Source organism: Etheostoma spectabile, chromosome 11, assembly GCF_008692095.1.
Source record: "Etheostoma spectabile isolate EspeVRDwgs_2016 chromosome 11, UIUC_Espe_1.0, whole genome shotgun sequence".
Taxonomy (NCBI): Eukaryota; Metazoa; Chordata; class Actinopteri; order Perciformes; family Percidae; genus Etheostoma; species Etheostoma spectabile.
In genome coordinates, this window is record NC_045743.1 from 14,657,758 (window position 1) to 14,671,439 (window position 13,682).

The following is a 13,682-nucleotide window of genomic DNA, read 5'->3' on the forward strand; positions in this document are numbered from 1 at the left end:
ACAGTAAAATGTTTTATCACTTTTAAATTTGTCTTTTTTCTTTGTCTTCTTTACCGGATCATAATCTGCAATTAGGTCATTAGCTTTGTTATATCAACTGTTGTCATAAACTGTTTTGTGTTTATTTAGCTTTCTCCTCTTTATGTCCAACTTATAGCTTTGGTAGCAAAGACCACCAACCTTCAGAAGATCCCATTTGCTTGGTATATCATGCACAGTGAGGACTCTGGAGAACTATGAGAGGCACATCAAAGAAAAAGGACACTTGAAGACTTTTGACTTCATACACATGATTCAGGTATGATGACTTTGCTTTTTGGACATTCAATTGAAAATTGATGACATGACGAGATGATTTGGGGTTCACTTTCTGGCCTCTGAGCTTTGCATGTTCTGTCCATGTTTCCCTGGGTTAAAGTGAGGCGGATGACAGTTTGCTCTGAACTGCTGCTAGAATGTCAGTCTTACTTTGTGTAAGCGATGAAATTTATTTAGCTCCCAACTAAGTTTTCAACTGCTGCTTGAATTGACTGGGGAGAAAATCACCAGAACCTGTGCTGCCAGTGGACAAAGGTCAGTGTTATCAACAATCAAATATACTCACAGCAACAGTGACTAGCAGACACTTCAAACTGTGGGTTTGAGTGGATGCAAGTTTTAATCCAAAAGGTTAAATTACAGGTGCCCCAAAACTTTTTCCTTATTTCATTTTTGGAAAACCTCGCCGGCACCATCAAGTTCTACCGTAGCCTTCTGAAGAACAATGGCCAGTTTATGATCATTGTTTTAGCAGGTACGTAGAACTACAGTATGCTTTCTGTCCTTCTTCCTCCTAACCTGTGTCTTAAATGAAGAGCAAAGACATGGATCACTCTGTTTGCCAATATATTTTGTCTGGAATTAATGTATTTAATCTCACAATATGCAGCTAACAGTGGCTGGGGCACCCTGTGGAAGACATACAAGAAGGATCTCTGTGTCGACGCCATCCAAGAATACCGCTCATCAGGAGACGTAAGTGCCTGCCTGAAGAGCCAGGGTCTAAAATATGAGGAGCATGAGATTCCCAACACCTTCGACATCACTGATCGCAAATCCCCAGAGATCAGAGCAGGCATGTTATAACTCAGAAATAAGTGCAGCACTGAAAAAGCTGGCAGGGAATTGTTTAACAGTAATATAAGCTGCATACTTGTTTATGCTTGAGTACTGTACAGTTTTACATTTACTTTACAATGCCATATGCTGAAGTGCAGCATATTTACTTGTTGCTAAAATAAAGTTTAGCATTTGCTGGAGAATTCACCTCATTAACTCAGTACGTTTACCAAAATAAAAAAATACTGGCTAATATTGGCTGATTAACATCACTTCCAGATGACTTACATAGTAAATCTAACGTAAATTAAGTCATCACACATCATCAGGATGGGGACCAAAATCCAGTAGCATTTGTGTAAGCCTGGAAACATTTTTAGTTTGTTAACTAAAGACATATTTCAAGTTTAATATCATCTGTAAATGAGTGAAATCAAATAATATCGCATGAAAAGATTTGGTTTGTATTTATCTTTTTTCCATTCAAACTTGGTCAATACAACACGTGAGTTGCCAGTTAGAGTAAATTGGTGGAATAGTGTGTCATATTGATGGTGGATTGATGCCACTCTTTTGTCTTGTCTTGTACAGTAAATATGAATCTTAAGAGATGGTTATCTTACCTCAGCATAAAGAATGAAACCAGGGGGAAGTCTTACTTCCCTCTACTTGCTTGTCTTACTTACTTATTTACACTTTATAATTTGTTTGTCTGCACAAAAACCAAAGCATGAAAACAGCATGTGTTTTAATTCAATTCAATTTTTATTTAGCATCAAATTATACCCACTATTATTTTGAGACACTTTACAGATAGAGTAGGTCTAGACCACAATTTATAAAGTCCCAACAATTCTAGTAATTATCCCAAAAGCAGGCATAGTGCAACAGTGTGACAGTGGCGAGAATACACACGCTTTTAGGAAGAAACCTCGGCCAGACCTTGGTAGGCAGTGTCTGACGGTCCCGGTTGGCGATGTGATGAACAGTGTGATGATGTTAGAAATATTATGATACATACTTTTTCAGTGTGCTCATAGATGCCTAATACCATTAGAAAGAGCTAGATTTTTCATAGAAAAATAAGTTTTTAAAACTTGAGTTTCCACATGATGTTTTTCACCATAAGGCCAACAGATGGTACTACGTGTCTGAAAATGCAGCTGATGCTGTATCTGTGCTTCATTGCAGAACCTCCAGTAGATGGCACACTGACTTTACATGTAGATAATGGCATTACAGCCAAGGGTGACAACGCTAACCTTAATCAAACATGACCAAAAACAGTGTGCCTAATGTGTGAAAAAAGTAAGACATTTGGAGCCACATGTTATTTGACTCTTGACTCTTTCAGTTCCCACTTAGCCAGTTAACACATAGACATTTCTAACAATGGCATAACACATAGTGTCTGCTGTGGCTGCAGGCACACAAAATCACGGACCGCTGTGGTCTTGTCTCAAGCTGTCTTGCAAATGTATTCTGGCTGCTCATTTACCTCATTAGCGTTAATAGATCAGTAATTGAAATTCATCAGAAATTCTTGTCAGTGCACTCCCCCCTGATGTCAGTGGGCTTTCAGCACCTGCTCAGGCTCCATTACCGGGGGTTCTCGCTGGGCCCTCTCATACCACAGAGTGACAGAGCATTAGTCATTGAGATAATCAACCTCAAGACACTGTTTGCAGCTAATGCTCTTCAAGAACTATTTACTTCACATGCCAGTTGGTGTCTTATCATAGAAGAAGTTTTCTGCTAGATAAATGTAATGAAATGTTTACAGATCTCCTTGTTTTCGAGGTGATTGATTATACTTCGTCATGCTTAACAGCTGGGTATTTTTATACTGTTAGCTGCTTAATGTTTTATTTACTGCTGCCTTCTTATCTGATGGCATAAGACAAGCCATGTCTCTCCAGAGTTTCTGAGGTTTACGATGAACATTTACGGTTCCCTATTAACCTCGTCAGCTTTGTATCATGCATGCGAAGCTGTAACAATAGTAAAATATAAGTCCATAAATACTTCTTTGCTACTGTGTAAATGTCAGACATTGCAGCTGTGCCATATGTGGTAATGGTTATGAAAAGCATCCATGTAAAAACCTTCTTCTTCAAAAAAGATCAACTTCCTTCAGTCCATCTGGCTAGCTATCAGAGCTGAACATCCAGCCTCTGGCTTTATGTTGCTCATCAGTGTATCTTTACACTTAGTGTAATGAGGAAATGGGCCATGTGTTCAAAGTGTGAATATTATTATTATTTTGTCTTGACCTGACTGCACCTCAGTTATTTCTTTTTTTATTTTCTGATGACATGCATTGCATGTAAAAGGTGCTCTGTGTTTGTATGCCTGAATACCAAGCTTGATTTAAAATGAGAAGCAGACTTTGCAGCATGTCTTGTTGCCTTTCAGTGCTTAGGGTTTGTGCAGACTTGACTTCAGGTGAGCCAAGTCTGACTTAAATCTCCAGCGATGAATTAAATACTTGAATGATTTGTGAATGTTTGGTATCAAGGAAGCAAAATGTACCCTAAAAAATCAACACATACACAATATCTAAACCAGAGTAAAGCAAGAAATATTAATTAAATGTGCACAAAACATTATTCTTAAACATGTAACACACACTTGACTCTCCTAACATCAAAACACCAATTTACACCTGCATCAAAATCATTAACAATATGAAAGTAAAGAATCTTGAAGGTAACTTCACAGCTAATGTTTTGACAAGAACAGATATTTATACTGCAGGATGTACTCTACTACTGACAACTTTTATAGAAATAACAAAATGAAAGTTGAAATGTCTTTTATTTTCTGCACGTTTACCAGCAACCTTCCTCATTTGTGAAATTTCTGCCTTTTATTTCCAAATCTCATTAAAGATGCAAATGTATAACATTACTGCCTTATTTTTAAAGACAAAAACTGATTGATTGGCTGCTTGGTCAGATTGACTCTTTAGATGTTTATCTTCTTTACGGCCTCTGTCCTCTGCTCCCCTCTGTATGGACAGTCAGTATCAAGACAATGGCGTGTTCTATGTCAGCCATCATGTCAGTGTGCAGACCTCTCTGAGACCAGAGCAGACATACACTGGCCCTAACATACATCACACACACACACTTTAATGGGCAGAGGCTGCAGCCGTCCCTTGAAATGTAGCTTTGATACCAGTCCTGTAAATGGCTGGCCTCTTTGGCCTATTTTATTCTGGAGAATTAGTCCTGTTTAGCAGCTTCTGTTATATGGCAGCTATCCTCCACAGCTCTGAGTCCGGCAAAATATGGCTATATATTTGAATGTTCATTCCAAGGATTTTTTTTTATCCTTTTGTGAATTCTTTCTCACATCGGTTAACTCACTATGATGTGAAGGTGGGAATTCCAGTTGCAGAATTCCGTCTTTTTTCTTTCAGAGAGGTTGAATTGTGTGGCAGAGAAGTGATCTTTCAGCTTTACGCAGGTTTAAACCTATCCAAGGTGATTCAACACAAATCAGAAAGGTTGGAATGGGTTTACCTTTGTCTGTCTCATTAATCTAGTGATTCAAGGCCTTATAGTCCAATTTGCAAGACTGTTCCTGTGGGTGTGAATATGGAGAACTGCCACAGATAAGCAATGGCAACATATTTATTTTGCATGCCACAGATTGCACCATTAGTGTCAGAGATAAACCAGGCCAAAATGCCACTAATTGACCCCCTTTGTTCATATCGTGATCAATTACAGATAACACAACACATTTAGTGAATTCATTAATTATATATTCCAGTTTAGGCCTTTGGTTTTTGTCCTGCAACTGTGAAAGTTCTCCTTGTCGACAAGAAAAGTTTAAGTGAAAAATGGGCTACTTCAGAAGAATTCTCTGTGCCTGACAAACGGTGATAACAATTTTGAGAAACAACTTGATATTGACTCTAAGCCATGCTCTTTTAAACCCATATTTGCTCATTTGATATAGTGACAGGGACTCTCACTGTCATTTGTTCATGTTGTCAACTGACAGAGTTCCTGAGGGTGAGATCCTCCTTAATTATACTTAGTGACGTTTACCCTCACCAAATGCCCCAATTCCCCTCATATGGTGCAGTGTTTGGGGCTGTGCTTGTCATTTACTGTTATGGGATGTGGAGAAAAAAACAAGATAGCCTTTTGCAGTGTCAGTTGTTTTGCTTAGATGACTGAGGTTAGAGTGATGTATTGGTTATCAGCAATGGAACAGTACTTTTTATTACAGATACCACTGTTACCTCTGATATGAGAGTCCTCCCTGATCACAGCTATGTATTTTTTTTTTTAGAATAAAAGCATACATTTTTTAATTTCCTTGCACATTTTATATGTTTCTATATTTGCATAACAATTTCTTTGTTTTTTGTAAATTAATTTTCAGTTTAACTTACATGCATCTCAGTGCAGTGGTGATGTGTGTCAGTCTACTTTAAAGGGCTGTCCACCTTGCAGGAATTAAATAACCCTGGAATTCAAAGGGAAGTTCATGTTTAGGTGTTAAATGATGACGTTGCAGAGGATAAGCATAGAAGTCTTTGGTTAACACTAGACTCTGGCATGTAAAAGTCCACAAAGTAAAGACAGTGAATATTGCCATACTATCAATACCTTCAATGTATCGGCAGAAAGGCCTTTAAGAACTCTTATCAGTTGAACCCTACGGATCGTATCTGTTGTGTTTTATTACTGGTATTACTGAGGACGATGTCTGATACTTCTGCAGCTATGTTAGTGAACAGACACAGGACTTAAAAACTGATCATGACACAGAGCAATCCTGCCAGAAGTTAATACCGGTAGCAAGGATATTTGTACTTAATCCCTGTCAGGAAAAAAGAAAATGAAACCTTACATTTCCCTGTACAGCTACGGCTTTATTCTTCTTCAGTGCATTAATCTAACTAGTATTTCGTCTTTTATTAAACGCCGTTTCTGGCCCACATCCATTCATTGGATCTTAAATACCCTCTCTCTCATGGGCACAAGCTTGATTGTGCATAGGAAATGAAGTTGGAAACTTTGGAGCTTTATTTAAAGTGCAGGTCCCTGGAGCAACTCCTCTGTCTTAATAACTTACAATCGGGATCCTCGGGTCCTTCCATTTTATTTTTTGCCTTGCTGGTGTTCCCGACTAAACCCATTCCAATGAAATGTTCTGCTAAACTGTGAAACGTTCTGTTTTCTATCCATAAAAAAGTGTTTATGGCCTTGGTGAGAACCCAAACACAGTAAAGATGGTTGTAAAACTTGGTAAATCACAGTGCAGGTGGATGGGGGAATATGCTATTTCATTTAGAAACTGCTAGTCACCATTAAAGCGCCCATATTATGCTCTTTTTCAAGTTCATAATTGTATTTTGAAGTTGTACCAGAATAGGTTTAAATGGTTTCATTTTTTTAAAAACACCATATTTTTGTTGTACTGCACATTGCTGTTTTCACCCTGTGTGTTTAGGTCTCTGTTTTAGCTACAGAGTGAAAAATCTTACTTCTATACTATCTTTGTTGTGAGTCGCACATGCTCAGTAGCTCGGTAAGATCCCATCAGCTAGATAACTGTTTCTCCAACTTTGGTCAGTACAAGGCAGGATTAGCTGGGAGACTTCTTCTAAATGAGGGGCACGTGTGGAATACCAGCAGAACAGGGACATGGAAGTAGTTCTTTTGGAGATTATGGTGAACTAGTGTGTGTTGTAGCAGTATTTTGTTGCCATTGAGAATGAGTTAGCCACCTTGTCTCGGCTAGTGACGTAGAAAGCCGTGCAGATGTTGAACAGCTCACCCGGAGACTGAAGGCAGAGGACATTCAGGAACCGTATCTCACTCAAAACAGCATGGATTATTTTTTCCCCAAGTTTGTATGAGTTTGGAAGCACCAGAGACACCAAATGACCCCCTATATCCCAGAAAAAGTGTTGTGTGTCAATGGTTGTTGTACAATATACACACAGTATAAAAACAGTCCATTTACATTTACTTCAAACAGAGATAGCAGTTTGAGGAGTGTCCCTGTGGAATGTTTGGAATTCCAAAACCACAAATTATTAGGTTCTTTTTTATGCTTTTATGTTTTCCGAACTGTTTGAAACGATTACAGCTTGAACAAATAAATTCCATAGATTTGCATAAAAAAACAGGCGGATGGTTTGCAGCACCTAAACGTGTCTAATGTTTTAAAAACATGATAAGGTTTAGGTTTTAAAATTCCAGGGCTTTGGTATTAGTAAACATTCACAACACTTATGGAAGGTCGGGTTTCCCTGAATAAAATCATGATGGATGACCAGATGTCAATCCACACCTTACTACATGCAACTCAGATATTTGTGTGTGTAGCATTTTTTTCCCTCTCAGTTCTCACAAGGTTTGATTCTAGTAACAAATCAATACAGGTATTGATGGACATCAGATAAAAACCATTTTGGCTACCAGCTCTAATTCTTCAGCTGAATTGATTTCATTTTAAATGATCCATGTACGTCCAGCGGAGCGCGCCAGCACTGCGAGTGTGTTTTACCTTGACTTCATGCGAGAGAGACGTTATTCATAACCAAGAGAATGTCCCTTCTTCACACCCCAATAAAAAGCAGAGTAATGAAGCTTCTGTGGGTGCTGTCACCCCAGCACTGCTTTATAAAGGATGACACAATTATATTTTACCAGCTCACCAAAAATGCTGACAAGCCCTGGTTCAATAAAACACAATCTGTACTGAGAGAATCCCGCTGGTTTCTTCTCATAGCTCATGAACTACAGGGTGTCGTTTGCTTAGAATTCTCCTCAAAGAACATTTTCTCCTCACAATTAAGCCAGAAAAAAAGTGGTTGTGTGAATATTGGAGTATGATATCAGCTTGGTTTCAGAGCGGTTCAGTCTTGTCATGCTCACATGTATCCTGTGCAACATATTCTTTCTTGCAGGGGCAATAGCTTCACAGGTCCTTTCACTGGCTAATTTGAACTCCACATTTTCCCCTCTCAGAAATGCATAAACAGGCATGACATTTTCCTCTGAGCAAACAGAGGCTAATGCTGCATTACCGTCAATCAGTCAACTTGGTAAATGTTTGTCTAAGTATGATGGATGATGTGTCAACAACATTAAAAGGCGGACACTTCCTAAACCTGAAATCTTGCATATTCAGAGACAACTGGCGTGATGCTCCAGACAGCCGACCGCCGACGCCCTGCTGCTAGATGCTTACCAGTGGCAGACTATAGCTGCTTCTTAGCGGACGACAGTTTTTTTTTTTTTCTTCCTTGGAGAGAGACACATCTGGCCTTGGATAATCTCTCCTTAGTTTTCTACTGTGTAATACATGCAAAGCTCTGCTCCGTGTAATCCTGCAACTGCTCTTTTTCCCCCTCTGACAAGGGGAAAAAGGCCAGTAGTATGAAGTGTATTGCATGTTTTTAACCTACTCTCACAGTTGCTAGCGTGAGTAGTTTTGCTATACAAACGCGACTTAAACATAAATTTGGAACAGAACAAGAATTACAAAAGTACTAGTACTTAATAACTGATTTCTATTTTGCTTTTAAATGCACTTTACATTCAATTTTCAGACCAGGCCATATACAAACAAATGTGTCCTGGTAAGCAAAGTACAATAGTCAATCACAGCTCAAAATGTGCTCCTACTGTATTAGCATTGTTGATGGGCGTGCAAGCAATCCATAAAAATTTCACAATTATGCTTTGTGAAAGGAAATCAGGACAAAATTGAGATTGAGCCTCATAGCCTGTTAATTAATTTTAGTAATGAAATGTGCAGTGTGTAGCCTGATGTTTTGAGCTTAAGGAATATAATATGTACTAGCAGTGTCTCACTTGTTTATTTATTAACAGAGAAATTGTCTGCTTCACTTGCTATCACTGAGGCTTGACAGCTGCAGAGTGCAGGTGATGCATGAGCCAATATGTGGACTAGAGAGGGCTCAACGTAGCACATCAATATGAAAATCAGTTTCTGGCAGGAAAAAGCCCAAGGCAGTACATCCAGCTCCAAAAAGTGACTAATCTTAGGGTCATAAACCCTGCACAAGACGCCTGCGGCCTTTTTTTTTTTTTTTTTAGAGAGACAGAATTCAGAAATGCCATCATTTCCCATTCCACAAGCCAAGGACCTTGCTCCTTGCATTAGCAGAGTTCTTTTAATAGTGTGTGAAATAGTGGGGTTGCCAGAACTAAGCAAGAGCAAATAAAAGAGGGGGGGGGGGGGTAGTGAAAGGTGACCTTAGTCTCTGGAGCGCCAGATTAAACACTTCAAATGCTCAGCCAGAAGCTCTCCTAAAGAAACAAAAAGACCACAGGCACAATGTTACAGTAGATGGAGGTGGCTGCCAAGTATCATCTTCTTACAGAGAGGGATTATGAATTGAACAAGGCAATTGTGGTCCCACTGGTGAGAATATTAGTTCACATATTGTTCTCCAGATCTGCATATATTTCTGTTTATTTCTTTTATATTTCTGACTTTCAGAACTTTACCGTAATGGTTGGGTTTGGAAAAAGACTACATTGTGAAGACTATTATGACATTTTTTTACTCTTATAGAACTTTTATGTTTTATGACATGTTTAACAAGACTAACGCAAGGAACCAACAAAACTAAGTCACTGGTAGAATATAATGTGGACATGTTTTCATGGTTGCATGGTTAAAAAACTTTATAAAAAGGAATATTGTATCACTTTTCTCACCTAGGTTGCAGCTATAGAAAATGTAACATATGTATGACTATACCTTCTGCTTTTTAACACTACTGATAAATCTGCAGGTCACTAAATAAATCATCTGCAAAATAAAAACAATTGAATAGGCTTGATTTTGGACATGTGGAAGGATAAATAACAATTTGTTGGCAGTACAGTGTTTTGTAAAAGAACTTGTTTCCAAGCTGAAGTTATAGCATCCTGTTGTTTAGCAATCACATTGTCCCCAGCATCCTGCTGCTTATTTGAATGAGTGGACTTGCACATTATAGGTCAACAGGCAGCACTTCTCCAGTCCCTCCAGTGGCTTGACAATAACTCAGCTCGCTTAATTACAGACTTGGCTTCTCAGAAAAAAAAGAAGGAAAAAAACTAGCAAGAAAATGATTTTACTCATGAGGAAAATGAAACAATAGCTCTCCAAATCCTTGAATGGATTTCTATCTCAACGCTCATGGTAGAGAGCGTTTGAACAGTAGCGTCGGCGGGTCCTTTAATTACTGTTCAATGACTTTACACTACGTCCTTGACCTAGTTTAGATTCCTTATCAAAAAACAGCCATTCTCGGAGAAAATAATACTTTTTAAACTTTGGGAAGAGAAGAGAGCAGACAAAAAACAAGCTAATGGTATTGCACAAATACATGGAAGGGGACACAGCCCAAAGCCATTTGGAAAGCAATAGCCCATTCCAAGATGTGGCATCGGGCTGGCATCCACACAGCTCTTAAATTTCTTTTCTCGAACCAGATGGCTATGGAATTACACATTTTTTAATCTAAAGCATGAACCTCTCTAGGCTTGTGGAAATCTTCTTGGGATAGCCATTTTGGATTTATTTGCAGAGGATGCAGTCTCTTGTCCTGGGGGCAACATTGGATGGTGAAGTTTGAAACTGAATGTCCTGATTCTACTTGGTTATACTTTGAGAGATGAGACCATCTCACAAACTGTCTCTGCAAACTGTAAATGGCGTCTGGTGATTTAAACAAATAAACATAGTATTTTTGGTTAGGTTGAAATAAACTTAATAGCCTACATACAGCAGTAATATATGAATAGGTAATTTCATACTGAAGACTAGCTTGCCATTTTAGGAAATATATATTCGCTTTCTGAGGTGTAGTTGAGAAATTTGATACCACTCTCAAATCTGTCCGTTATATATAAGGCATGCAGTCAGTTAGCTTAGCATAAATACTAGAAACAGGAGGAAACAACTAGCCTGGTTCAAAAATAGTTTCTTTAATTGGTAAAAACACACACAAGTATAAAAATGACAATTTGCGATTTTACCAGGGGGTTATTTGCTATTTGTTATTACTGTTTCTTGGCTCAGAGCAGTTGCCAGGCAACCAAATGAGAGCTAGGCTACTTTTACCTGTTTACTTTCTGCTAAGCTAATTGGCTGCTGGCTGTAGCTGTAAGAGTGGGTTCGATCTTCTCATCTCACACTTTTTATTCCTTTGAACGTTGTTTAAAAAGCAATATATTTTAATCCCGGTTCATTTTATGCCTTGCAGATTTTGTCACCTCACATGTGACCACATTATTTTACCATTGTGTATGGTACTTGAATGTGTCCTGGGACACTGTACAGTTTTGATCGAATCACTCAGATCAGAGTTGAAGGACTAGTCTTCAATGACAATATTTTAAACATCCAGGACTGAAAGAAAAGTTCGGCAGGTGCTCGGTGCTTTCCACACTGTGAATGCAACATCAAGCAATGCATTTAAAGGTTAATTAGAAAAAATATCAGTTGAGCTGAAAACAAATGGTACCATGGAGTCCCCCTGCTGGCAGACGAGTTAATCTATGGCAGGTCTTCTCGCTGGTCCACCTGCGATCCGTCTCCGTCACTCTGCTGACAGTCCCTGCGGGCCGCTGAGAGGATACGCTCCATCGAACCGCTGTGACTAGCCTACTAATGAATACAGAGAAGAGCCCAGGACGTCCAGACGCCCACAAAATGGCTGGGAAGACTCCTCTGGCTGCTCAGATCATTTTCTGGCCGGATGTCGGCTCAAATGAAGCGGAACATGGCTGCTAGACTGAGAGAGCAGAGAGAAATGCCACTCACCATGGGCAGTGATTGCTTTGATGTTTGAGATTCATTCAATGAACCCCAATAAATCCCTAAGGGTGAGTGAATAGATTGCCATTTATGGTAGATCTGATAGACAGGGTTTAATATGTATGAAGATTATGCTGTAAGAAAGGTAATACAAAAAAAATACTTCTAATGGATGGATGGTAAAATGGCCTGGTTTAATGCCATTCCAAATGAACACATTTTGTATGGTACATTTAAAGTTCCTAGGGTTTAGAAACTGGAAAGGATATTAAGACGAATAGAAAGACATTTACAGTAGTTCCGGACTTCACAAAGTAAAGCAGGTAGCATTTGAACATTGTCTCAGGTTATTGAGTCAGCCATGTTTAGTGCCCTTAGCAAAGCTTAAATGCGCTTAGAAACATGAGCTGCTGATAAACAACAAACAGCTCCATGAACGATTTCTGAAGAGTATGTAATGATGAGAGCAATAATGTTGAGAGCTGAATATAACATACCAAACATCAATGAGGTAATGTATACAAATTGCATTTATCCTGTTAGATGACTTACACTTGATTCAAAAGCATGCCTGTCTGGGTCAGAGTGCTTTGTCACAGCTTAATTTATTGTCCCTGCTGACATTCACGGCAAGCCATTAGAGAGCATGCTGTGCTCATCCTTTTATTAGCAAACTAAGTAATACCAGCATTCAAATATTAACTGTGCCAGTGAGATGATGGAAAGTGAAGGATGCTGGAAGCCTATAACTCAACACAACATTATTTAGTTGTCTGGCACTTTACAGACTCTAGACAGACTACGTATTTCAAAACATGCGTTTCAGTTACTCATATCCCTCACAACACTGTAAAATACCCTGGGAATCCAGAGTTCTTGCAAGAGCACAATTTGAATTTGCTCAGCAAGTCACTCTGGCATCCATTAACGCTGCTCATTAACTATGTCTTTGTAGCCGAGCTGCACCAATCACATCGGTGTATCTGACATAGGCGGGCCAGATGACGACAGCACTGCAACGTCAAAGTCATTAGTAAACGTTAACATGAAAACATGGCCACGAGATGGCTACGCATGAACACCAGTTGTTTGAAACGGCTTGGGCCACTACAATGAACGAGTTAGACTTGGCTTTTTATCTAAAAGAGGAGCAGAAGACGGTCCTTCAATCGTTCCTTTGCAAGATGGACGTTTTTGCTGTTTCACCATTGGATACAGCAAGAGTTTAATCTACCAGTTTGCTCCGCTGGTAGCTAAGCGTATAAGGATTAGCGAAAACCCACTGATGGTTTTGGTCTCGCTCTGGATATATCACCCTGTGTATTGTTGTGATTAGTCATAGTGTCATCCAATTGCGTGCTGTGAGAGCTTCAAATGCATGCTTGGTGCCGCCCCTCAAGTTTGGCCATTTTCACTATTCATTGGCAGACCCTTGATCTTTAGGACTTGGGTCTGAATTTCCAGGCTAGGGATTCTATATTCAATATGAAATTATATAAAAAAACTCTTCACATTAGAAATTTAGTCCCTGATCTTCGAGTTGTTCATGTAACCTCCAGGCCAGTACTTAATTCTCACACTGGTGCTATATTCACATGGAGTTTTAAAGGTCCCATGTTATGCTTATTTTCAAGTTCATACATATTTTGGGATTTTACTAAAACATGCTAGTTTACATGCTTCAGTGTAAAAAAAAAACCTAATTTTCTTCAAACTGTCTGTCTGAATGTACCTGCATCCACACTCTGAAACGCTCAGTTTTAGCGCCTGTT

The 13,682-nt window shown here is 39.0% G+C and overlaps 1 long non-coding RNA gene across 1 annotated transcript; it reads right to left on the reverse strand.

The window, feature by feature from the left end:
- Positions 1-1,095: 1,095 nt before the first annotated feature.
- Positions 1,096-11,439, reverse strand: LOC116698061 (uncharacterized). Its single transcript, XR_004334102.1, has 3 exons — positions 11,425-11,439; positions 10,785-10,787; positions 1,096-1,209 (listed from the first exon to the last, which is right to left on the reverse strand). It is a non-coding gene; the product is annotated as an uncharacterized LOC116698061 (long non-coding RNA).
- Between the last annotated feature and the right edge of the window lie 2,243 nt (positions 11,440-13,682).